The 24,629-nt window shown below is 39.6% G+C and overlaps 1 non-coding gene across 1 annotated transcript; it reads right to left on the bottom strand.

The window, feature by feature from the left end:
* Positions 1 to 4,329: 4,329 nt before the first annotated feature.
* TRNAL-CAG (transfer RNA leucine (anticodon CAG)) lies at positions 4,330 to 4,413 on the bottom strand. The gene has a single exon. It is a non-coding gene; the product is annotated as a tRNA-Leu (tRNA).
* Between the last annotated feature and the right edge of the window lie 20,216 nt (positions 4,414 to 24,629).

The following is a 24,629-nucleotide window of genomic DNA, read 5'->3' as shown; positions in this document are numbered from 1 at the left end:
AAACAAGTTTTGATGGGTTTTATTTATCTAGGTGGTTCCCAGGAAATCTTTGGAATCCTCATTCTCTTGGTCCATAACAAGAGCGGCCAGGCCAGATTGTTTATCTAAACAGAAAAAGCTTCTTGTTTGAGTTCAAATGTGAATCCTGCAGTCAGCGACTCTCTCCTTGGGTGGGGACGCTGCCCATTGGAACTCCCCAAGGTTTTTGTTAGGTGGGTAATTGAGTATTTTGGATCATAAAGTTTAAGAATCATGAGTGTAGTGACAAATCCGTGTGACATCTGAAATCTGTAGCTGATGCTGGTGAAGCTTTAATTGAGTTTAAACAGCAAAATTTTTTTTTGCCTCAATTAATTGGTTCTGTGACAGCTTGTTTTATTCTGTCCTTAATATACAGACGAATCTCTTTGTGGGGAGAAGAGGAGGAGGAAGGGAGAAAGTGTGTTTTCTTTATGCTTCCTCCTTAAATACTCCTTTGCCAAAATGCACAGTAAGAGTCTTGAAAAAGCCCTGATACCCTGTAGACTGCCTCTTCTGCTGACTAGCATTATCTCCCTGTCTCCTCCTTTGCCCGGACTGAGCTGCTGTCTTACGTGCGGGTCCTTCTCAAGTGGTTGTCATGAACTGCCATTGCATGAGCTGGAGGAGGCTTTGAACCCTGAACCATTAACAGAAAAGGGAGCTGGCTGCAAAAATAAATTTAGGAGCCAATGTTTTAAATTGTAAATGTTGCGGACAGGCTGTCTTCGGTGTATGTTATCATACAGAGTGGTATATGTGGCTATTTGCAACCTTCCTTTAACTTCAGCTCTGTTTTTTAAATAAGTGACTGTGATCACTAGTGGGGATAATTTTATAGCTGCTGTGAATAAGCAGGCATAAGCCCAAGGTAGCTAGGCCTGACAAAACTTGCTGGAGCCAGGTACCAGATGAATTCTAAAAATCACTGTAGATCCTTATTGGTGCCAAGTTTGGGACCTGTGCCAAGGCTTTACCAACACCAGGCATTTCCTTAGCAGAAGCAGAACTGCCTAGGCAGTTTGATGTCCCATGACCTGGAGCACGTACACAGCATCACGTAGTCCTAGTTGCACAAGGAAGGGTAGGACATCCCTTCGATAAATTGTGTCCATCAAAGAGATTGGGAGGCTATATAATATCCCTTATCTAACCAACCACTAGCAGATGAGGTGCAATCAAAGGAAGTGGCTCATGGCTTGGATGTATCATTACATCCTGATGAGGAAGCTGGGAACAAACCCGAATGGCTCTTCATCTGCTGTGAGGGAGAGAGCAGCCCGCGGTCAGTGGCTGGTCACCTCAGTTTCCTGAAGCTGTGACGATGGCTGCTCTCCAGCCTCAGACTAAGCATAGCTTGAACATGCAGAGGAAATTGTGGTCCGCAGGGAACAGCTCTGGTCTACTTATATCTTATAAATAATCTTGCATATGTTCAAGTAAATGTGGCAAATACTTATCTGGGCAGTACTTATATCAGAAAAATCATGGAAATTTCTATCAGATCCACTGCTGGGAGACATTTCTATCAAATTCTCTTTAATTTTGCATCAAAAGGAGAGCAAAGCTAAAATAATTCTGTCCTAATATAAACAAACATAGATCTTACTGTATAAAAATAACACATTTTGAATCATTTTGATATGTTTAATTGCTATGTATTTATCAATTTATGTGGCCAACATTCTGTTGTGTCTGTGGGATAATTAACCCACGTAGTATTATAATGTGATATCAGACCAGACTTTTCCTGTTTACAAAGCTCTGCCATCACTTCCAATTTTCATGTTACATCTAAGAGACTCTTCTAAATGAAATTTCCAATTTGCTAAAAATATCCCTTGTGAAATGAACTTAGTAAGCTGACCTCCTGGGTAAGTCACTCTGCTAGAACTCATTTTGAATTTACTCTATTCAGCTCCTCCCCTGACTTTTTGTTATATTCTTATTTGAGTGCAATATGTCTTATCTACCTATGATGTTAATATCAGTCATTAAATTTGTTGAATGAAATACTTAAAACTGACAGAACTACAGGCAGATTTCGTAAGACAAACTTTGCTATTTATGTAACTGGTATCTGATATGCTTATCAACATCGAAAATTAATACATAGTATTTACAGAAGGACCATATAAGTAAGAGGAGTTTGACTGCATTTATAAACTAACTAGACTAGATTGAAATGGAATATTCCAGATATGATACTGAGCATCATGGATACCAACAAAAAATACAAATCCCAGAAAAATTCAAAACTTCATTTATTTGTCCCTACTGAATATTATATGCAGGCACAGCACACTGCATAAAGATGTATTATTATAAACATCAAGTTTTGGTCTGAATTTGGAGATACATATAACATAGGTGCACAGTTTAGATCTGAAGTTGCCACGACTTCTTGTGCAAATACAACAAAAACATCAAAACCACCTTCACTGTGAAAATTGATAGAGGCTAAAAGTACATTTTGACAGATTGTGAGACCTGGGCTAATCCAACAGGCTATGTCTAAGGTCTCCAGCTTTCCTACATCCTAACTTTACCCTATTTTTGCAACAAGTGCCTTTAAATGCTTCATCAGAGTCACATGATTATGTTTTCCTGTAAGCTTCCTTTACTCACACATCCTCCAGGCTAATTACATTTAATCTCTGACAAAAGATGCTGCGTGCTGCTTCCTTCCTACCTGAGGTTTCAGTCCAAAAGCTTCCAAGAGAGTAAAACTCTTGACTCTCACCCAGAAAGGACACAAAAGCAGAAGAGTAAGACTGAGAGTAAAGAGGGTCTTGCTGCCAAGGGTCACAGGGCATTGCTTAGCAGGAAACAGACACTCTACATACAGCGTTTCTGAAGGATTTACTTGGCAGGTGGAGAGGCTGAAAGCCCACACTGCAACAGTGCAAGTGTAAGGACAAGTTTCCTCAAACAAATGTATGCCTCATCATTCACAGGCACCTGAAATACAGGAATAAGGAGATATGCTTTGAAATCTGGTAAGCTGGTCACTGCAAAATTTGGGCTAGTGACCACATTCCAACCTCCCTCTGCTTCTCTTCCTTCGTATACCTTATTTAAAGTGCTTTTTGCGGAAGTAGCAAAGAATTTCAGTTTTCATGCAGGTTCGTTACAGGACATGTCTTAATGTAAGTCTATACGTTAATGAGTAGGATTGGCATAACTCAGAAGAACATGAGTGTCCTGATCTCGTTTATTTCTGAGCACCCTTCTTTGCTGTGTATCTTACACATAGATAGCTGCTGTCGGTGAGACAAGTGCCAAGCTGAGATTTGTCATTATGTTAAAACATAGTTTTGCTGTCTAAGTACCTTTCTTACCTGCTCCTGTCAGGGGAGAGTGTAGTTATTCAGTCTCCTGAGGTGATGAAGTTATTACTCGCTTCAAAGATATCAGGAGGGACACAATTACACGATAGAGGAAATCCATATTTGCTTGGTTTTGCTTCATTCACATTCTACTGCACTGGGAACTGGCACTTTTTGAAGACATCCCATCAAAGAAACCATTGCACCTCTTTAATAATTAGAACAAGTAAAGAATTAAACCCTTCCTACAACTACACTGTTCCCACTACAGACACCTGTCAAGAGGAGCTAGCAGGAGTCTCGGTCAAGTCCTGCTGAAAAGTTATTCCCCTTGCTGCTTTCCAAGCTGTTGCTATTGAAGGTTAATGTGGCCGTAGAAGATGAAAGCCTTTGGAAAAAGACGTTTCATAAAATACGTAGAGAAAGTATACCAAGAGAAAAGAGAAAGTTAAGAAAACATTTTATCTTGAAGTCATGAAATACCACACACAGAAGTGGTTTGCTCAGCCCTCACATTGTCCCCTTGTGTATACACATCGTCAGATAAGACACAGTCCAGGATTCACAGAAATGCTATACCTCCTTTGTAGCTTCCCCCACTTATCAAGATTTAAGGGCTGCTTTCATCTCTTACAGGAAGTTTTTGAAGCCCAACTGCTTTGTCTGCTCAATCACAGAATCACAGAATCCCAGAATCCCAAGGGTTGGAAGGGACCTAAAAAGATCATCTAGTCCAACCCCCCTGCAAGAGCAGGGTAACCTACAGTACATCACACAGGAACTTGTCCAGGCGGGCCTTGAATATCTCCAGTGTAGGAGACTCCACAACCCCCCTGGGCAACCTGTTTCAGTGCTCTGTCACTCTTACAGTAAAGAAGTTCTTCCTGATGTTAACGTGGAACTTCCTATGCTCCAGTTTACACCCATTGCCCCTTGTCCTATCACTGGATATCACTGAAAAAAGCCTAGCTCCAAACGCAATTGTCAGAAGTGGGATTCGAACCCACGCCTCCAGGAGGAGACTGCGACCTGAACGCAGCGCCTTAGACCGCTCGGCCATCCTGACTTACAATCATCTCCATTTAAGGCTATGAGGAGGTGTGGTGAAGAGCTACTGTTAGACATAAACAAAATAAGGCAGCACATTCAAGCAGATGCTGGATGTATAGCCCACGTAATATGTAGAACGTTCCACTGAGGCAAAAACCAGAAATAGAAGTTATCCTGTAAAGTAATACACGATGATGCTTGCCAAGCATCTTCTGCCACTTCAAAATGGTAAGCTGTAAAGCAGCATTATTTAGTAGTGGACAGTTGCACTTCATTCTTGTCTAGTAGAAATAGGGATAAATCTATTGAGTTTGAAAGAACTAAATCCATTTGTACTGGCTTAAAAAATAGCTTATTGTTATTTTCTTTACTATCTGAACTAAATTAATTTTGATTGAAGGGAACTAGTTTATTACCATAGAGAACAACTCAAAGTTGGTTAACATCTTTATAAAACTACTTTCAAAGTCTATTTCTCATGGTTGTGTTTAAGATTTTTCAGATCTTTGCTTTCTAGTTTCATTAGTGTTAAAATGCACCTTCAACTGTGACTTTAGTTGCTCTCAGAGAAAAGATTAGGTGTCTTTTTTAATATGATATTTAGACATTTTACTTTATTTTTTTAGAAAAGAAGGCCCTGTCCTAAAAGTTAAAATTTCTGTTTTGTAGGTTTTGTTTGTTCCAACTTAAAAGTTAAGAGGAAAAGAAGAAAAAAATACCAAGATTAAACTTTAAAGGAAAATAGAAGCCTTAAGAGTTATTTCCATGCTATCAGGTGTTATTATCCTGTCTGAAAACTTTAGGATTCTAGTGTGGGAAATGCTACAGACAATAATTAGAATCAATCTTCTATTTTATGATACCTCAATGGCAATGCAAGTTGCCAGAAAATCATCACTGGGCGGATACTTATCTTATGGCATATTTCAGTATCTCAGAAGTTGTGTTTAAAAATTGGCACAGCAAACTGGACAGAAATACAAGCTACTCCATGGTGTCAGGCCAGCAAGACTATATAATTTTGGAATGACCTTTTTAGTGATGAGAAATGCACTGAGTCATTATGCTGAATAAGCAATCACTAATGAATTTCTGAAATTCTCCACTTGAGTCTAAGGGGGCCACTGTAAAACTACTTTGCAACACTTGTGGAGCAACAGAAGAATCCAGGTGTTCAGAGTATGCACCCACAAATGAGACACTCATCATAAAATTGACCAAGTCAGACATATTAATGCTCATTTTTGTTTACACAATTGCTGTACACGTATTAATTCATAGATGGGATGATAGAAGAATGAGCATAATTTGCTTTGATTTCCCCTTTCCACGTAATATAAAATTTCTTTCCCTTATCCCTCCTCAGAGCCTGATAACTTGAACTTCAGTGACATGTAACTTGTATATGTTAAAATACATGCCAGAAAAGCAGTCTGTGCTTGAAGATAAAAAGAAATGGAACATTTATCACTTCACTTGATATGTTACCCCAGTGATTAAACATTCTCACTGTTTAAAACATGAATTCAATGTTTAAAAATGTGTCTAACTTCAGTTTACATGGGTTCACTGCACTGACACTGCTTTCTCTTATGCCATTTTCCTGTCTGTGTTGCTGGTTAGAGCAGCACAGGAATGGGTTTGCCATCAGATAGAGCCACGGCTGATCTCAGCTGGTGTTGAAGACAGCCATGCTTTGAACTGGAGGTAGGCTTAGATGATCTCCAGAGGTCCCTTCCAATCAACATGTCTGTGATTAAGAAGTATTCAGTATCCAGTAGGTCATCATAAGGAAAGAACAAATAAGCAGCAAAAAAATATCAGCCTCTTTCTCCTCTGACTAAAATTCTCAGCCTTACTCTGACGCTTCCTCATAAACATGTTGCCAGAAGCTCAGGCTGAGACTTAGCAAGCTATATTTCAGACACGGTGGACAAATTTATCAACTTAAATTCAACACACAGAGATTTTTCCTTCTCCCACCCCAAACCTCAATTACTTATTGACGCATTTCCTAAAACTGTTAGATTTTTTCTGTGCGGCACCTTCACTTATAAACCTTTTCTATCAATCTTTCTCAAATAGAAAATGATGTTTCCCTGCTTCAAACTGCATTATTCAACTGCAAATATCCATCAGATGATACTACTTCAAAAATATATTATTAGTCTGTCACATTGGTCATGCCAGCTCTTACTTTGTCCCCTTTCCCAGCTTTGTCTTTTGCTTCAAATATTTTTCTTTATCTGAGATATAGACCCTTTTGCATTTAGTTTATAAGCTCTCACATGTAGTACTTTTCTTGCTGGTCACTAGTGCTGTAAGATATAGAGGTGATGTGGTTAGCACTTCTGGTTTTGCTATATACATACTAATAAAAGGCTGAAGAATGGAAAAGGTGAATTTTTGACATGGATATAGTCCTGATTGACAAGTGTTCAATGCTTTTTTATTTTCAAGGGAGCAACTTTGACTTTCAGGTTGGGAAATGTCTTTTTCATCAGATAATTACAAAGAAATCAAGAAGTAAGGAAGTATTTCTGAGGTGACTATTAGAGGCAATAAACTCATAGTACGCAGGACATTTCAGAACCAGTCAGCAAATATTTTTATTCTGTACACAACAAAGAAACTTTGCAGCTGTTGAAATTTCTAGGCATGTCTATGAGAAGCACTGCAATCACTTAGAAATAATTGTCTGACTAAAGAGAAAATGACAGAGTGAAACCTTTGCACAAGAACTTGGGGGGCTGTGAAGAGGAAAAAAGAGATGACGTGCAGGTGAAACCACCTTTGCAACCCTCCTGGGAGCAGCACACAGTCAGAGCAAAGCCCAGGTGCTCCAGAGCAGGAGCCTGCCATGGGGCTGGTCACCAATGGGTGTTCCCCCAGGTCTTATGGTGAGAAGGGGCTTGGAAACAGGCTCAAGTTCTGGCTTCACCGAAAAGCAGATGCAGCACTAATTCTGTCACATGATGTCAAATACTTACATTTACATTTTAAATATCCAAATATATGATATTCTATTTGGAAATATATTCCCAATTTTAAAACTGCTTCTGAAACTGAGCAAGATACTGAGAAACAGAATAAAAAGTTGAGACTCACAGTCTGGAGTTGCTCTAAAGACTCATTTGGGGGGAAGGAATTTTTAATTTCGAAAGACAAACTAAAAGCTTTCGAAAACTGCAGCCTTTGAAAACCCCACATTTGCACTTCAGAAGTTATGTCAAAACCAGTTTCTAGACAAGCTGTGCTGCTTTTCATCCAGATTTATGGGAGGAAAGCTTAGTTCCTTAGCAGAATCTACACTTTCCTGAGAAAACCCAATAGGTCAAATTCAGACCTGATTACTTGTGTATTTACTAAGTTATATTGAAACTAAAATGGCATATTGCATCCTAACTTTTTCTAGAAGTTTGTTGCCTTTATTCATAACTTTCTGCTCTTTTGCTTTCCTTCATTCAGTACAGCAGTAGCAAAAGCATTTGAACTATTCAGTTTGTTTCCTTGGGAAAAGAAGGCAGTGCAAACAAACTACTTATCCTGCCTCTTTGTCTAATACCTTCAGAACCCTGCAGCCAAATTCAACTGAACTTGAGATTTACTGAGACTTCTTAGAAATCTCAGAGAAAGATCTTACAGGTACCATGAGAATTAATTGTCAAGCATGAGACACTTCTAGGACAGTATTCAGCATGAGCTCAGTTGTCACTAGATATTCACAGGCCAAAGATATTAGAAGCCAGAAAATCACAACACCAATTTAGCTGTACCTGTCTAGTACTTCTCTTCTCTGGGGAATAAGGAAAATAGGGAATGCTGAATGTGGGGTTCGGGGAATGGAGGAGACAAGGATCACTCTAATAGCAGCAGTTGACAAGCCTGAATGATTTTGAAATTTGAGGTAAAGACTAAAATATTCTCATTTTTTATGGTTCTGACCAAAAAGAAGACAAACTGTATTTTCAGATTTTCATGTCTATATTTGCATAACCATATCATTACTAGACCCGAGAATTGATAGCATGGTCCAAGAGAGAAAAAAAAGACCATTGTCTGCTAGGGCAGCTCCTTTGTGCAGGTAGGAGTCAATTTTGCATTTTACATTGAAGCCTATTGTAGCCCACACACTGTTTAATCCACAGTCACGGCAAGATTGAGGGGAAATTAAAAAAAAAATAGCAATGCAATCATTGTGTTTCGTAGTATGAATAACATTTGATGACACATTGCAGAAACAGCCAGAAATAACATGAAAAAGCATGTTTCACAGAACAGATTGCATCATGAGCTCCAGCTACCAAGCTTGGGAGGCTGCAGCTCAACCGTTATCCATCTGCCTATGTTCCCTACACAAATCATGTGTTTTTATCATTTTTAGTTCTCTGTTTGGAAGATATCAAGACCGCTAGCGGCAAGAAGTAGGTGGAAGTCTCTTGGCACCTACCACTCTCAGCAGCAGCATGAGTATATGCTAGGTGCAGGCCCATAGCAGGGGGCAATGATGCTCAAGTAGTGAAACACTGCTGGGAAACAGGCTGCTCACCTGGTTGCAAAGACCATCCCTTCTTGGGAGAAAAAGCTTAGTACCTCCTCTGTCTTACTTACTGCATCCAAGCAGTAGATTCAATTGTTTATTCTTTTAAAAAGTTAAATGCATTTTAGTATTTTTTTATCCTGCTTTAGAGTGTGTGTGGGGTGGGGGAGGGCTATGGTCATGCATTGCTTTTTGTACCCACTGTATTTATGTGCTTTAAATAGCATAAGACATAATGCTGATTTTTTTTTAAGATTTTTTTCCCTCATTTGCTGTCACAACTTCTGTATGAAATGCCCAGATGGTGTCTGAGTAGAATTCAGTGTGAAGTCACCCCTTCCATGTCACACATAGGTCATGCTTAGATATTGATACAAAGGGAATAAAGAAAGTTTTAACTGAAGAAGTCACTGGTCAGAGCTGCAGCTAAACTCATAAGAGAAATTATGAACTCAGTTTGTGGCAGAGTATATTCAATAATTTAAGTTATTCCAGCACCCTACTAGTTTTAATTACTAGGGTTGTGTGTTTTCCTGTTACATATTTGGAAATGGCAGTAATTTTGGCAGCTACTGACACCTGAAAGTGTAACACTGAGTGTGGTAGAACATAAACCCTTCTTTTTACAGTTAAATAAATAGTAATTTTGTACTGCTTACATAATCCTATTTAAATATTTGCATCAATGATCAATGTTACAGTTGTATGTGAGATAACTTTGGGCAATGTCATGCCTGCATTCATTTAGTCATTTGAACTCATCACACTAAAAAATAGCTCTGCAGAAAAGGAGCCGGTGGTCTTGGTGGACATGAAGGTGAGCCTAAGGCCACAGTGTGCCCTTTGGACAAAAGCGGCTAATGGCATCCTGAGCTGCATTAGAAAGGGTTTTGCGGCTGAGGGAGGTTATCCTTCCCCTGTACTTAGCATTGGTGAGACACACCTGGAGTTTTGTGCTCAGTGCTTCTTACAAATACAAAAGAGACATAGACATATTGGAGTGAGTCCAGTGGAAGACCACGGGAAATATTAAGGGCTTGGAGCGTGGAGCATCTGCCATAGAAGTATGCTGGCAAACAGGGACATACAGGGACAGAGAGAAGTTGGACTGTTTAGCCTGGAGAAAAAAAGCCTCAGGGGGGGATCTCTTCAGTGTGTATAAGTGCCTGGTAGGATATGCAGAAGAGAATAAAGAAAGGGAGTGAAACTATTCTCAGGAGTAGGAGTCGTGGGACAGAAGGCAATACGCAAATATAAATACATGAATATCCACACAGACAAAATACATGAATATCCACACAGACACATATAAATACATGAATATCCACACAAACACTGGAACTTGTTGCCCAAGGGGTTTTAATCTTTATTCTTGGAAACACTCAAAATCTGACTGGACATGTCCCTGAGCAACATGTTTTAGTTGATTTTGCTTTGAGCGGCGGGGTGGAACTGCACAATCTCCAGAAATCCCTTCTAATCATAACTGTTCTGTGATGCCGTGAGTCATACATTTCCTTGTACTCCCATATGGGAAAAAACCCTCTTGAACAAGCTCACCAGTTTGCGTGTTTGGATTGAAATTGGATAATACCTTTTAAATAGACTTTTCTTCTGTATTAATTCATTTTGGTCTTGATTTAAAAGGAGAGAATTGTTTGTATTCAAACAACTGGTACAACTTACCCTGGAAAAGTTACTACAGGATGCCAAAGGATGCCTTGCCTCAGTGCTGCCCTGTTGACCTGATCAGTTAAATTTAAGCACATACTCAGCCAAACATGAACTTCTAAAGCAATGTCATGACTTCACAAGACAGCTTGGAAGGCATGATTGAAAAACCAGTATAGCCCGATATTAATAAATGGGTTCTTTACCAAATTGCAGATCTTAATAGTACCCCAAATGAAGAATTTCAATCTAGACTATATTTTCTATCAGTAAAATGTATCAGAAATTTCTTTTACAGGCATTTTGTGGAACAGGTGTGCCATGATTCCTATCATTTCTATGCCTTGGAGTTCCTGCAGCAATCAAGAGAAAGGACTCCATCCCACTGGGCCAATTTCTGTTTTTCACCTCTGGAACATTATTGCCAGCCACCTTCCCTTTACACTTCAATAGCTCTCAAGAGGGAAAGATTTCTTTGTACTGCTGAAAGCGTGTCTTTCCCCTGCTTTTATGACTTCTCCAAGTAAACATTTTATGGTTCCTGTGTTGTTTTTTTGAATACATCTAAGGACCTAAGACTCTTCATCCTCTTTTACAGATTCATGTATTTTGCATTCAGAAACTGAAAGTGTAAATTGGAAGAGCCTGATTATGAGGCACATACAGTGTAACACGGCAATATTAGACAAAAGTGGTTAAAGATCTTTTTGAATAAGTGGTTTGATGTTGAATATTTTTTACTTTCGCTGTGGTGCAAATCCTGATTCTTCCCTCTTTTTTACCCATTTCGTCTAGTAAACTAACCTAATGACACAGCTTAAGCTTGGATGTGATTATATCTATTATCACCACAAAATCTTCACTTGAAAGAACATCAAAACTTGAGTTTGGAGATTGCTACCAGAACGGTGTGAACTCTCAATCAGCAGCTTTTGTGGCCATGAATTTTCTTCTAAAAACAGGTAAACGTTACGAGTGTTGTTGCTTTATTTGTTCTTTTTCTCACAGTGGAGGGGTAGCATTGTTCAATACAGAATCCACTTTCATTCATGGACTCTCAGTAGGAAAAGTAGGAAGAAGTACTGAAATAAAGCACAAGAGATGAATTGTAACATACCTAAGCCTCCTTGAAGATTAGAAATGACAACATGGTATGCTTACTAAATCAAAATGCAGCTACTTAAAATTCCTTTAAGTCATCTCACAATTACCATGATCCACAAAAAGACACAGCCCTGGGATAGCATTCAGGAAACTTGTCACAGGTAGCTGAAGATTCTCAAGAACTTCATTAGGATAAAGCATAAATAAACAAGATGGCAAGAAATAAGTACTGAGAGACACATTGAGCTAAAAATTCTTCCAAAAAATGATGAAAGATATCCAACAGAACAAAATAAACAAGAAACCTTTGATACCAACATTGCCTTCCTTCCTGGGCATTGGAAGGAACTGCAATACACTGAGCTTCTAATAGTAACCACCAATGAAAAGAGAAAGATGAAAGTTTGAGACCTTTTTCTATCAAAACACTTTGGATATTCATTCAATATTAACTCACTGAATAAAAGTGAATTCAGTTTTGGTTTTCATTCCCAAGATCGCAGTTTAACAGGTCTCCCATGACAAGCTTCTCTGAAAAATTAAATTAAGCTGCCCTAGGTCAGCCAAATGCTAACCTCCATTAGCCCACAGATGTGGGCTCCCAACATCAGAGGCATGACCAAAGGCTGCTTCACCAACACTGAAGTTCACAAGAGAGTGACCAATTCCCACAGAGAGTCTAAATCTGGGCAGTCAATTCAGACAAGCTACATCGCATGGTTTGGTTAACACCATACAGAGCGTAGTCGATCTGGCCACTGGGAGACCATACCTCTATCCTATTTACAGGTAGCTTCAGTATTATTATGCAGAATGCTTCGTGCCTAACCATTTCAGTTCTTCAAAAAGACACATAGCAAACAGCATTGAGAAAGAGATGTGAATGCAGCTAAACCCAATGCTGAGATGACAGGCTAAAGATGCTGAAAACACTTCTGTAATAGTATAAAATTACATCTTAAGTCTTGGGTATTTTTTTTAATAAAAATGTTTAGGTTAGGATCCTCATATGTGATATTTTGAGAACCTGAATAAAATCAGTGGTCAGTACCTTATTAGGTTTAAGGTGAAAACTAGTAAGGGAACTTGCAAACATCTAACTAGGTGTCATTCAACTGGTGGGATTGAGTACGTACATTTCCTAGCATCTGAATAATACTTTTTTGGGGCAACTTTGGGGATACCAATTAAACTCTAAGAAAGAAAAATTTAGAGGAAAAACAAAAAACAACAAACAACCAGAAAGCTGCAGTTAGCATAGAGAAACATTGGCAGGAAAGAGAGAATAAGAACTGCGGGTGGCAGAATTAATCCGGATCTACATTAGACTATGATAATGTAGAGTACATCCCGTTGTCCACAAGATACTGCCAAAGACAGCAAAACTCTCAACAAAATGAACTGTCCATTCCATCCCTGTCAGTGTTCAAGGACAGGTTGGATGGGGCTTTGAGGAACCTGGTCTAGTGGAAGGTGCCCCTGTCCATGACAGGAGGCTGGAACTAAATGATCTCTAAGATCCCTTCTAAACCAAACTGTTCCATGATTTCATACAGAGAAACGTATGCACGTAAGAACCTACTGATTTATTATTAAAAATTTATTCCCATTACCCATTTTAACTGTCATCTGTTTAGATGGCCCTTTAGATGTTCACAAAATGCTCCTCTACCTGGCGTATGGTTAATCTTATGCAAGTGACATGCAGTCTAATCAATCTCATTGGCTCCAATGTAGACATGTTTTACTCAATAACTAATAACTGAGATGTAATTAGGGTTGTGTTGGAATTTTCTAGAGAGATCAAAATTAAAGTGTTAGTTTTGTAATATGTTATTTATGTATCTAATATAAATTAATGAGAGGCAACAGTCATTAATCAACCTCTGTCTGCAGGCCTTGAACACATTAATGAAATAAGTTGTTAATTCTGGGATAAAGATAGATGACATAATGAGCGTTTTGCTACAAAAGACTAAAATAAGACAAGGTAATCTCTCGACCTGGGAGGGGAAGGCAGTACTAAAAGGACTTTCCACATGAGAGATGCAGCATAATGAAGTCTGAAACCAAGGAACGCTTTATACACTTCTGCATAAGACAGATGAAGCACATGCCAGATGGTTTGAGAACCTATCTGAAGTGATGAAAGACTTTCCTCCAAAAAAGCTATGAATAGCACTTTGCTGGAAGAACAAAGAGAGGGCAGAATAGCACCACCATGCATTTCATTTTTCCTTCACATAAAATCAGGACAATATCAACATTCCAGAGACACACGCTATTTCAATATTATCCTTTAAACATCCACATGAAGATGCTATTTCTGTGCCTCCAAGAGAGTAATTTTTCTGGTGATTTGAATTGATTTACATGTTAATGTCACTTAAACCATCTCTCAGACATGGAGTGTACATTGCCTCATTTGCCGGATCCTTGGCTCTGCTAGGAACAGAATAAAAACGTATTTTAGTCACTTCAACTCAAATGGGAAAAAGGCAAGATGTTAAGATGTGTCAAGGCAGCACAAGCATCTGAACCCCCTGTACAATTTATGGCATTATTTATTTTGCCGAAGGAATTAACAGATTAGGGATACATCTGTACATTATTGCTCTATGCTAACATTATTATCTCTGTTTGCACCAAATTTTTCCCTGGAGACCAGACCAGTCATCCACCGTGTACAAGACAGGCCATCAAAAGTGTTTCTAATTTGAAGCATCCTGAAAGACCACATATTTGGCTGGCTAAGGCTGTGTTTACCTAAGACAAACAAACTAGCAATGATGCATGCAGTCATGACACACCTGAATACTTCCAATTCACAGGCCTTTCTGCTTCTCTGTATAGTGTCCAGATATGGGTTCTGATCAGTTACAATAAATAATTTGGTGACTACCAGATCCCCAGGACAGCAGCCAACATTCCTGCTTATGTATTTCTGCTGAATCTTCTCTCCTTGGAGAACAGAGCTGTGTGTTGAGCAAAGAAAACATCCACATTCCCAGCTTAAGCTCCTTTCACTTCCCTCCATAGATTTTACTAGGAGCCAAGATTTAAAATACAACTATCCATGTGTTTCTTGGTGAATGAAGGCTGAAGAATGAACTGGAACCAGAGCCAAGAGGCTGTTCAATCAGCACTAATTATAAAGCACCTATAACATATGACTGCTATTTGCAGTAACCTGCCATGCAAGAAAAACATTTTCTTGAGCTGTATTTGAATGCAGCATTACGAGTAGGGCATTGCAAGTCATTAACTCCTTTGCTCAGAGGCTAAAAGGGAGCCTGGAAGATATTTTTGTTCTCAGATGAACCTAAAATGGGGAGTGTCTTTCTGAAACAAACTCTTCCTCCCAAAGTTCAAGTCAGGTAAGCTGAGACACCTAATTATATGTGTGAAGTGATGCTGTGTAAACCACAAAAAAACCAAAAACCTTTCACAGTTCTATACCCACAGGATTTTCATTTTTCTTGGAAGTAAATGCTGGCTACAAGGTAGCAAAATGTTCCACAATGAACAGAAAACCAGCTGAAATTACTCTCTTGCACATATACCGTCTGTGTGTCACGTAGACTAGCACAACAGCAGTCTCTTTCCACAGTTCTGGGAGGATCGCACAGTGTGGTAGTCTGGGAGCAGGGTGCCTGACACCTGCCTAACTGGTCTGATAAAGATTAGGGTTCAGAAACATGGAAATTTTAACTAAATTATTTCCTTCATGTTTTCAGAGGAACTTATTTAAGAGATGTGAGCATGCACAGGCAGATTTATTTGTTTAATTTTGCCCCAAAGCATTTTTAACAAATAAGTAATTTGCAAAAGTTGGAGTCTGCATATTAATACCGCAGTAAAGCAAGCAAATCATCAGGTGCATATTCTGCTTCTACAGTGGTGTAAGTAGTTTGACTAGAAGAATCTTACATAACTGGTGTGAGGACCAGATACATCAATATTGTTCTCTTTAACAGCAGCACTTTGTTCTTCTGAAGAACAGCTATGCAAGAGCTATTTTTCTTCCAATTATTTCCTTCCAGAGAGTGATATTAAAACAGAAATTTTAGCATTCAGGTTAAACTGCCACTTTCAGTATCCTGGAAATAGTGTAAAGATATTAGGTCGTGCAAGATTAAAGTAGTGCTCCCCAGCTAGCAGCTTATTGACATAAACTTCAGGCATTCGAGTAATTGTTGTAGGCTGCCTGCAGAATTGAGACTTTGTGAAATTCTTGATATTTGCAGTTGAGAAGAAAAATCTTATGATGTAAAGCCTTGTCTACTTTGAGTTTCCCAGTCCCAGCAGCAGCATTTTGGTGTACGTGTTTACAGCTTCCACCAGTGCAGTTCACTCTGCCTTTTCTCTACAGCAGTCTGCAAAAAGAGCTGTTTTCTGCTCTCTGCCAGCTATGAAATAAACGAATGTTCTGTTTATAGGTAAACTTCCTGTGACCCATAGAAAGTTGGTCTTTCATTTACTCTTGTGGTTTTGCCTGTTCAAAATTGCAAGAAAGCTATTTCACTTTTTAGCTGTTAATGCCTTTTTTAACCCATTATATAGATATGCATTATCTGGAGACTTTTTGAAGGAGTCACTGAGACACCGGCATAAGATTGTACCAGTTAGTTCAGGACACCTGCTCTCCTGAATATATCCCACACATTTTTAGTAACTTGATCACTTTTTTTAATTTTTGTGAACATAACCCTTTGTCTCATAAAACAGCACAGTATGGTTAGCTTGTGAAGAGATACTGAAAACCGAAAAGGAATAAAAGCAAGACGGAATTAATATTCTTAAGGAAATTCCATTCTGTTTTCAGATTTTTTTTTTTTTTTTTTAATTAATCATGTGATTCTGTTTTCTTAGATAATACAACCAACTTGTCTGGCTTAAATTTTATCTCCATCTATCATTATCCCTCTAATCCTAGGTTTGCTTTTTCTTTTTCCTCAATGAGAAACAGCAGACTTTCAGATTCAGACATCTCAAACACATACTTTCCTCCATGTAGAAGCTGGTATTATAAAGCCCTTGCCCAAATGTTCTCAGCATCCTGGCAGTAATTACAATATGCAACACAAGCTTTACGACAGTCAAAGTTACCATAGAGCAAAGGACTATGATTTTGTCTTTGCCCAGTTTGTGTTGGTCGTGTTCATTTGCACACAGCTGTCTGCGTCTTAGCTACATTTACATCGAGGAGGGGGAGGTAGATGATCCACACCCTAAGGTTGCCCAGCCTGCTTCAGATGCCTCTTTCTTAACATCCAGATATTTCTATTAAAAATTGCTATCACATTTCTAAATTCAGAAAAACGTACACTACTTCTATGGATTTTTCCAGTCACACAAAATACTACAATTTGGGAAAAGGGGCTGAAGTTTACTTTGTTTTATTTTGTTTTCACTATGCTGTTTACTTCAAAAATATATTAAAATGCCTGTAAAACATTTATTTTTTATCCCCTATAATAGTTTAGTTGATAGATAATGCAAATAAATATTAATTGGAAAATTATTGTTCTGAAAATAAGTTTTCACACTGTGAATGTCAGAGAAGGCTAAAAATAGGAGGATTTGCACAACCCAAATAGCACATGGCTCATTCCACTAACATAAGCAGTCAGCCTTCCCTCCCTCCCACCCACCCCCAAATATCCACACTTTTCAGATCTGCAGGTACTGACACAGGCCCATATTAGTGCTGTCATACTATGACCTAGTTTTAAGATATTGTTACTGAGTTCTGCCTCCATGCAGAATGCTACCTCTGCTTAATAGTGGTCAATAGAGGTTTGGACTCTGGTAACAGTTTCAGATGCTCCCATTGCAGTCCCTCCTCTTCTTTTCCACTGCCTTTGCTTTTCACAGCACACCCTATATATTGAACATATCAGATACTTTTATTTCCCCTATGCAAGGATACAATATTGTTTCAGTGAAGATGGGCTTGTTTTGCTTGTCTCCTCATGTCTTTCTTGCTATAAAGGGTAGTTAAACTTCATCCAACTGAGTCTATGAAGCCCAAATTTAACACTCACATTTCATTTGATGTTTTTTCTGCCTGTTCTAGGTTTTATTGATGTGTTTACATGACATTTCTCCCCTGCCTTACGTAAAATTACTTTTTTAGGCCTCCAAAAACTGAAGAGATGATCAGGGAGTCCTTGGGTACGAGAATAAAGAACTTTTTTTTTTGTTATACACGTGACTTTTGCTGCTCTACTTTATTCTGGAGATTGTTGATATCAGAACTTAACAGATGTTTTGTTTCCTTGGAAATAAAACTGGAACACTGATATATATCACAGGAGAGGAACTCCAACCTGGGGTACATTGAAACACTACTCTGATACTACTTTGCAAAAAAATGTTTCTTTGGCTCCAGCTTGCTTCAAGCTTTCTTAGAGCCAGGAAACCTTACTGGCTTTCTACAGAATTAACTTCACAGATTTTTCCAGGGAAAAAAAAAATAATCAAATTTGGTAAATGTTTTATGGAAAGATACTCTCATTAACCTGCTAAGTATTTTGGACGTCTTTTCCCATAATTAGACTCTGTTGGCTCATTTCCTGCACTTTGCTTTGGTTTTGTGTGCTCTGTCTGTGTGAGATTACATGGGGTTTTCCTTAACTTGAAAAAATCTTATCTTTTGTTGATGGGAGTGACCTCACTATTTTTAGAGCATAATGCAAGACCCATCTTTTCACATAAGCTTTTCCTCAGTAACAAAGAATGACATCATGTCCCAGGGATACTTTAAAGAAAACAATCAGATCCATAGTAACTAGACACCAAAGATTAAGTCAAGACAGGGAAATTGAGGCCTTTTACAAGGTACATCTGCACAAGCAACTCTTGCTTATAGCTGTAGTAACTTGGATTTGCCTAGCCAAGGAACTGGTAGCAGTGAAGATAGAGCAGCTTAGGTTTCAGCAAAGTACACACCAGGCTCATAGTCAAGATTATAGAGCTACTGGGACTTCTCTAGACTACAAACATCAAGGCCATGTCTAGATGACTGCAGCTGCACCCCTCGATTACAGTGCAGCCAAAAGACAGTTCTCACTAACTGGGGTCCATCTGGCCAGCACCCAGAGAGGTGAGAGTCTCACAGTCACACTCTGCACTTCTCACCCATCCAAAGGGTTCTGAAAACACACAACATTCCTGCTCAGAGGCTCCAAGAACATAAGGCTCTGGTCGTAACTTTCACGACTACTCAGTTTTCACCAGAGTGATTCAGCTGCATGAAATAGAAGTGTGAACCATCTTTGTAGAAACCATGAGACCCCCTCAGGCATTTAAGTCACTGCAAGACCGATGCTTATTTTTACCTCTAATCCCTGCCAATATTGTCATGAATGTAGCATTCTCTTACAATCCCAAATAAAAAGGCCACAACACTGTAAAATCCGGTGCGAGTATGGCTTTTTAACCGTGAATTGTGCAGAAGTACTCAGATAATACAGTGCCAGGTACACAAAAACCTGAAGTTATAGAAATACCATTGCTAGCCATGTGCTCTCTCTTGTGGGAGAGTGAATATCTGATTGATGTGAGTTAACATTTAAGAGTCTTCAGGCAGAAATATGTTGGGAGGAGGATTTATTCACAAAGAAGGGGAGATTGTAGTTGTTTTGCTACACAAAGTGGAGCCTCCTTCCTCTGGAGGAAGCAGTCACCTCTTCATCACAGGCACTCTCCGGGAAATGTGATTAACCTCAGTTATCTGGATAGGAATTACATTGAGGGCAGAGAGAGAAATCTGGAGGGGGAAATATCCTACTGGCTGGGGACAATTGGCATTTGTGAAGTGCTATATACATTGACTATGACAACAAAGCCTTATTGATACCCTTTCCTTATTAAAATAACAGCCATTTTCAAGACACACCTGTTTCCCAAGAAGGCAAGTGACTTACCTCCTTAACTTCAAGTATTCAAAAATGCACACAGCAAGAGCCCTTCCTCAGTACGCAAAGGAGCTTATAAACTATAATTTCTGAACAATAGTTAGTATGCAATGGATTCTCCCACTCATGAACTACAAATACACTTCATACCATCCAGAGTTTTTAATAATTTTGTCATCTAGCTCTTTCAAAAATGTTTTTAGATTTCTACAATATGTTCAGCTGTGAAAGTGGCATATATCCAATGCTAACAACAGATTCTAAGCTATGAATCACAAGAGGAAGGAAAAAAAAAAAACCCACAGGGGTAATGTTTAGTCATATTTGTTGGAATATATCAGAACAAGCTAATGCAACTCTTTCACTTAGTGCTCTAGAGACTAAATCTCTCTTGTGCAAAACTCCTGAATTCAGTGACAGTTTTACCAAAGGAAACCCTACTTTATAATTCAAAGTACCTTCAGGCTGCAGCATTTCTGCAAGCAAACAAAAATGTATTTGTGAAATCCTACTGCAGCACTCAGGGAAAAGTTTTCTTCCCAGTACTGAGAGCCTCATGATTAGGGGGTAGGCCAGAGCAGGGAAGGAAAGGCAAGGTTTAACACTAAGGATTCTTGGTCAGCTCGTGTACAAGACTGCAAGTTAAACATCACACTGCTTGAAGAGATGTCAGAGACCTTATGAAACGCTTTTCACCAGCAAAGTACTCATTACTGGGCTGCCTAGGGATAGCCAGTAGGAAAATCTTGATTACACAAACAAATACCATGTCAACTCACTTCAGGGAATCTATCAGGTTGCTCCTCTGCCAAGTCAGGATCTGCAGATGAGAACTTTCCTCCTTCCCCTCAAAGCACTCAGCAATGTCCATTCCTGCCACTGAAGAGACCTCAGTACTTGTATTCTCTTTTACAGTGTATCCAAAGAGTCAACATTCAAGAGTAAGGAGAGTCAGGTTCAACTGCTTTTCCTTGCTTGAGGGCTTTCAAACTTGCATTTATGTAAGGAAACACACCTGCTATTATTGGCTATTTTTGCATTGGAAAACTTGCATCCCGTTTAAGCTGTTCTGCTGCTACACAGGAAAAGGATTGAAGATTCTCTTGACCAGAAAGGGAAAACAAGTGGCAGCCTGATTCGATAGCCAGGTAATCATCACAACAGAGGGGAAGAGTGCTTAATCTTAAGAATGTTTTAGGGTTTTTAACTACTGACCTTTGAACAACACACAAGAACACGCAGGGTAGGCCACATCCTGGTACCTAGGGCAGCATGATGGATGTGGGTTTGAACTCCCTTCATTATAGGATAGGACAGAACATCGAAGCATTGCAATGACTGGAAAATTTCACCTAGTGTTTGCAACTACCCATGTCCTTCAAATTCCACAGCCAGAACACCATATTATTAATATCACTCCGTAAGCAAACATTTCCAAGTAGTTAGATCTCATGTTTATTTCTGCACAGGTCTCACCTCCTTAGTAATATTGAAACCTGAAACCCCACCAGCTGTAATGCTGTCACAGTCAGTTGTGGAAAGGGACAGCAGGAGCTGTGTATATTGCTCATTGAGACTTTCAGCCTGTCTGGATCCTTCTGAATGACAGCACGGCACCCCAGGGATCAGCCACTCTTTCAGTTTCGTATGATTAGCAAACTTGCTGAGGAGTCACCCTATCCTTCATCCAAGCCATTGATGAGTAAGTTAGACCAGTGCTGACCTTTGGGGGAAACTGTCAGTTACAGGTCTTCGACTAGATTTTGTGCCACTGATTACAAACTTAAAGCAAAACAAGTATGGTGGCAAATGATTTGATGTAGGTTCTCAGCCATACTTCCCCTCTTCTCTTGCTTTATGGGCACACAGTCCTGGCAAGTTTATTGCTAAGAAAAGAAGCAACATTTTCTTTTACAACTTTGGCAGGACACCCCTGGTTAGCAGTTGCCGTGCAGGAACCTTTCTGAATAAATTCACTGTGAAACAGCAACACCTTTTTAGTCAGAGACAAACTGACAAAAGCAATTACACCACAGATGGCAAATTCTCCTGCTGTTAGTATGCATAGCTGCAAGTGTTTGGTTTTATTAACCAAACAGCAAGATGGCTACAAGATAAATTGTCTAGTCAACTTTCTGGCTTCTAGCTGTTGAGTGTTTCTTCTCATATGCAACAGCATTACAAAGGTTCACAACTACAATCTACAAAGTAGCATCAGACCTTACTTATTATAAGTGTTGGTAATGTATTTCACAGGTATCCATTAACTCCTTGCACCTATCAGCTTGTGGTTAGGTTTATTTGCTCATATATAGAAAGTCCTGTTGTTCTAAGTCACACTGGATTTGCATCTTCAACTCCTCTTCTTACAGATGAGCCTTTCCTGGGAACAAGAAGGCATTTATATCAGTCAGTGATTGAAGTATGAATCACAGAATCGTAGAATAGTTTGCGTTGGAAGCAACCTTAAAGATCATTTAGTTCGAACACTGCTGCCATACGCAGGAACACCTTCCACTGGACCAAGTTGCTCAAAGTGCCATCCAACCTGGCCTTGAACACTTCCAAGGATAGGACACCAAGAGCATCTCTGGGCAGCCTGTTCCAGTGTCTCACTATCCTCACAGTGACACATTTTTTCCTAATGTCTAATCTAAATCTACCCTATTCCAGTTTAAAGCTATTCCCCCTTCTACTATCCCTATATGCCCCTGTAAAAAGTCCCTCTCCAGTTTTCTTGTAGGCCTCCTTTATGTATTGGCAGGTTGCTCTGAGGTCTCCTTGGAGCCTTCTTTTCTTCAGGCTAAACAAGCCCAGCTCTCTCAGCTTGTCTCCATAGCAGAGGTGCTCCAGTCCTCTGAGCATCTTTGTGGCCCTCCTTTGTACTCACTACAGCAGGTCCACATCCTCTATAGGCTGAATGGCCCAGAGCTGGATGTAGTACTCTAAGTGGGGTCTCATGAGAACAGAGCAGAGGGGCAGGATTGCCGCCTTTGATCTGCTGGTCATGCTTCTTTTAATGCAGCCCAGAATGCAGTTGGCCTTCTGGGCTGCAAGCCCACACTGCTGTCTCATGTTGAGATTCTCAACAAGCAACACTCTAAGTCCTCTCAGGGCTGCTCTGAATCACTTCTCTGCCCAACCCGAATTTGTGTTTTATTTCAACTTCTCTATACCTAGAAATGTTGCTGTGAAAAACTGTAGGAGCTAGCCTGAGCAAACAAATGCCATTACATGGAGTACTTCAGAAGATGAATTTGAAACCAGCTTCATTGGAATTTTTTTTTATTGTTGTTTTTTCACTTCATTCCTTTTTAAGGTCAAACCTTGGCCTGGGAGTCCTGTTCCTGACCATTAGCAGAGACTGCCTCCTTCACAAATACTGTAGAGCCCAGTCCCACCAAATCTGAATGGCAGTCCAGATTCCTCAGAAACACTGACAGGCAGCAAACCCAATGAGGGAACACAAAACTGTCTGCTTCACTAGCTGGCATGCTCAAAGTCCAGTGTTTCTCATCCAGGAGATTCAGTAGATCCAACAGAGCTGTAAATGTAAGTGCTAGATCTGCCAGCCGTGGGGTCAGTAGTACACTGGGAATGCTCCAGATCCATTGACTTTTGGCAATCCGGATCCCCCATAACCTGCTCAATAGGTTCAAGGATGGTCACCCTGGCAGAAACACAGAAAGGATTACTGCACACTAAATAGAAACACCATCTCTGCTGACATCTCCAATTTCATAGGCTCAGCAAGTGTGGGTGGGATTGAACTTTTCTGTGACCAGCTTTAAATTATTACTACAGCATTGTGTCATCAAATCTTACACCACTTCTGCTGGTTAGCACTACTGATATTGCCTCTGTTGCAGGAAACCGTATTGCCAGTGCCTGAAGACATAAACTGGGCTAGCTCACATCCTATATTTTTGTTTTGTTCAGCCACAGTCCATTCTTCAGAAAAGACCCAGCTCAAAATTATTTTACAGGCCAGAAAGTCAGTGTTTCGGGTTTGTATGGCAAGGTTTTGGTAGCAGGAAGGCAACAGGGGTGACCTCTGTGAAAGATGATAAAAGCTTCCCCAGTGCCACCCAGCTCCAAGACAAGCCGTTCAGCAACAGTGGTACTGCTTCTGGGCATGTTTAAGAAGAGTAAAAACTGCTGCACAGCAGCACTGTGGCTTATTTGATACGAGCTACAGTGACACAGGAAAGCGACATCTTAAGAACTCAACCTTACACCAGACTCCATTTTAGAATATTTGGCTTTCAGCAGATTTTATGCATAAAGTGATCCTGTAAGACTACTTATTTTGCTTCCTTTTTCTTCAGGAAAACACAAAGGAATCTAGTTAGAGTCTGCATTTTGCACTACTGGCTTTTCCCACTGTTTGTGCAAAACCAGACTGTGGTTTATTTATTTTTGTTTATTTTTATTGCGCTCATTTAAATATATGCCTTCCACTTAAAAAACCACATGAACAAAATTCAAATTGCTAGGATTATGGAACATGAAGCAACTTATAGGAGGTAGTATGTAGCATTAATCACCATATTTTCCCCTATGAAAAAGAGATAACCAAACCTTTTTTTCCTATAACATCCCCAGAATAACATGTCTAGTGTCCATTTCCCCCAAAAGAGGAAGAGAACATACAACATAACTTCTGAGAAAGACAGGAAAATAATGGTAATAAAAAAATCATGATTAATAAGGACAAGCAAAAACTCTGAAGAGCAAAAACAGTCAATAACTAACAGAAATCTGACCCATGTTCCTTGGTTTCAGCACAGGTTAGACTTTGAAGTGAAGAATATACCTTTCACCAGCAGAGAGTAGGGGATACCTGCTGCAGTCACTCAGATGCACTGCTAGGAGTGGGACTGGACACAGGTCTCAGCTGGGGCACATGAGGCACCCTCCACTACCCTCAGCCACATGCTCCTTTTTACTGGCAGTAGCAGTTCCATCTATGCCTGAGCTGACAAATGACAGAAA

The sequence above is a fragment of the Lathamus discolor genome, chromosome Z, assembly GCF_037157495.1.
Source record: "Lathamus discolor isolate bLatDis1 chromosome Z, bLatDis1.hap1, whole genome shotgun sequence".
NCBI lineage: Eukaryota > Metazoa > Chordata > Aves > Psittaciformes > Psittacidae > Lathamus > Lathamus discolor.
Note: the sequence above shows the minus strand (reverse complement) of the source record. Positions and strands in the feature narration are given on the sequence as shown.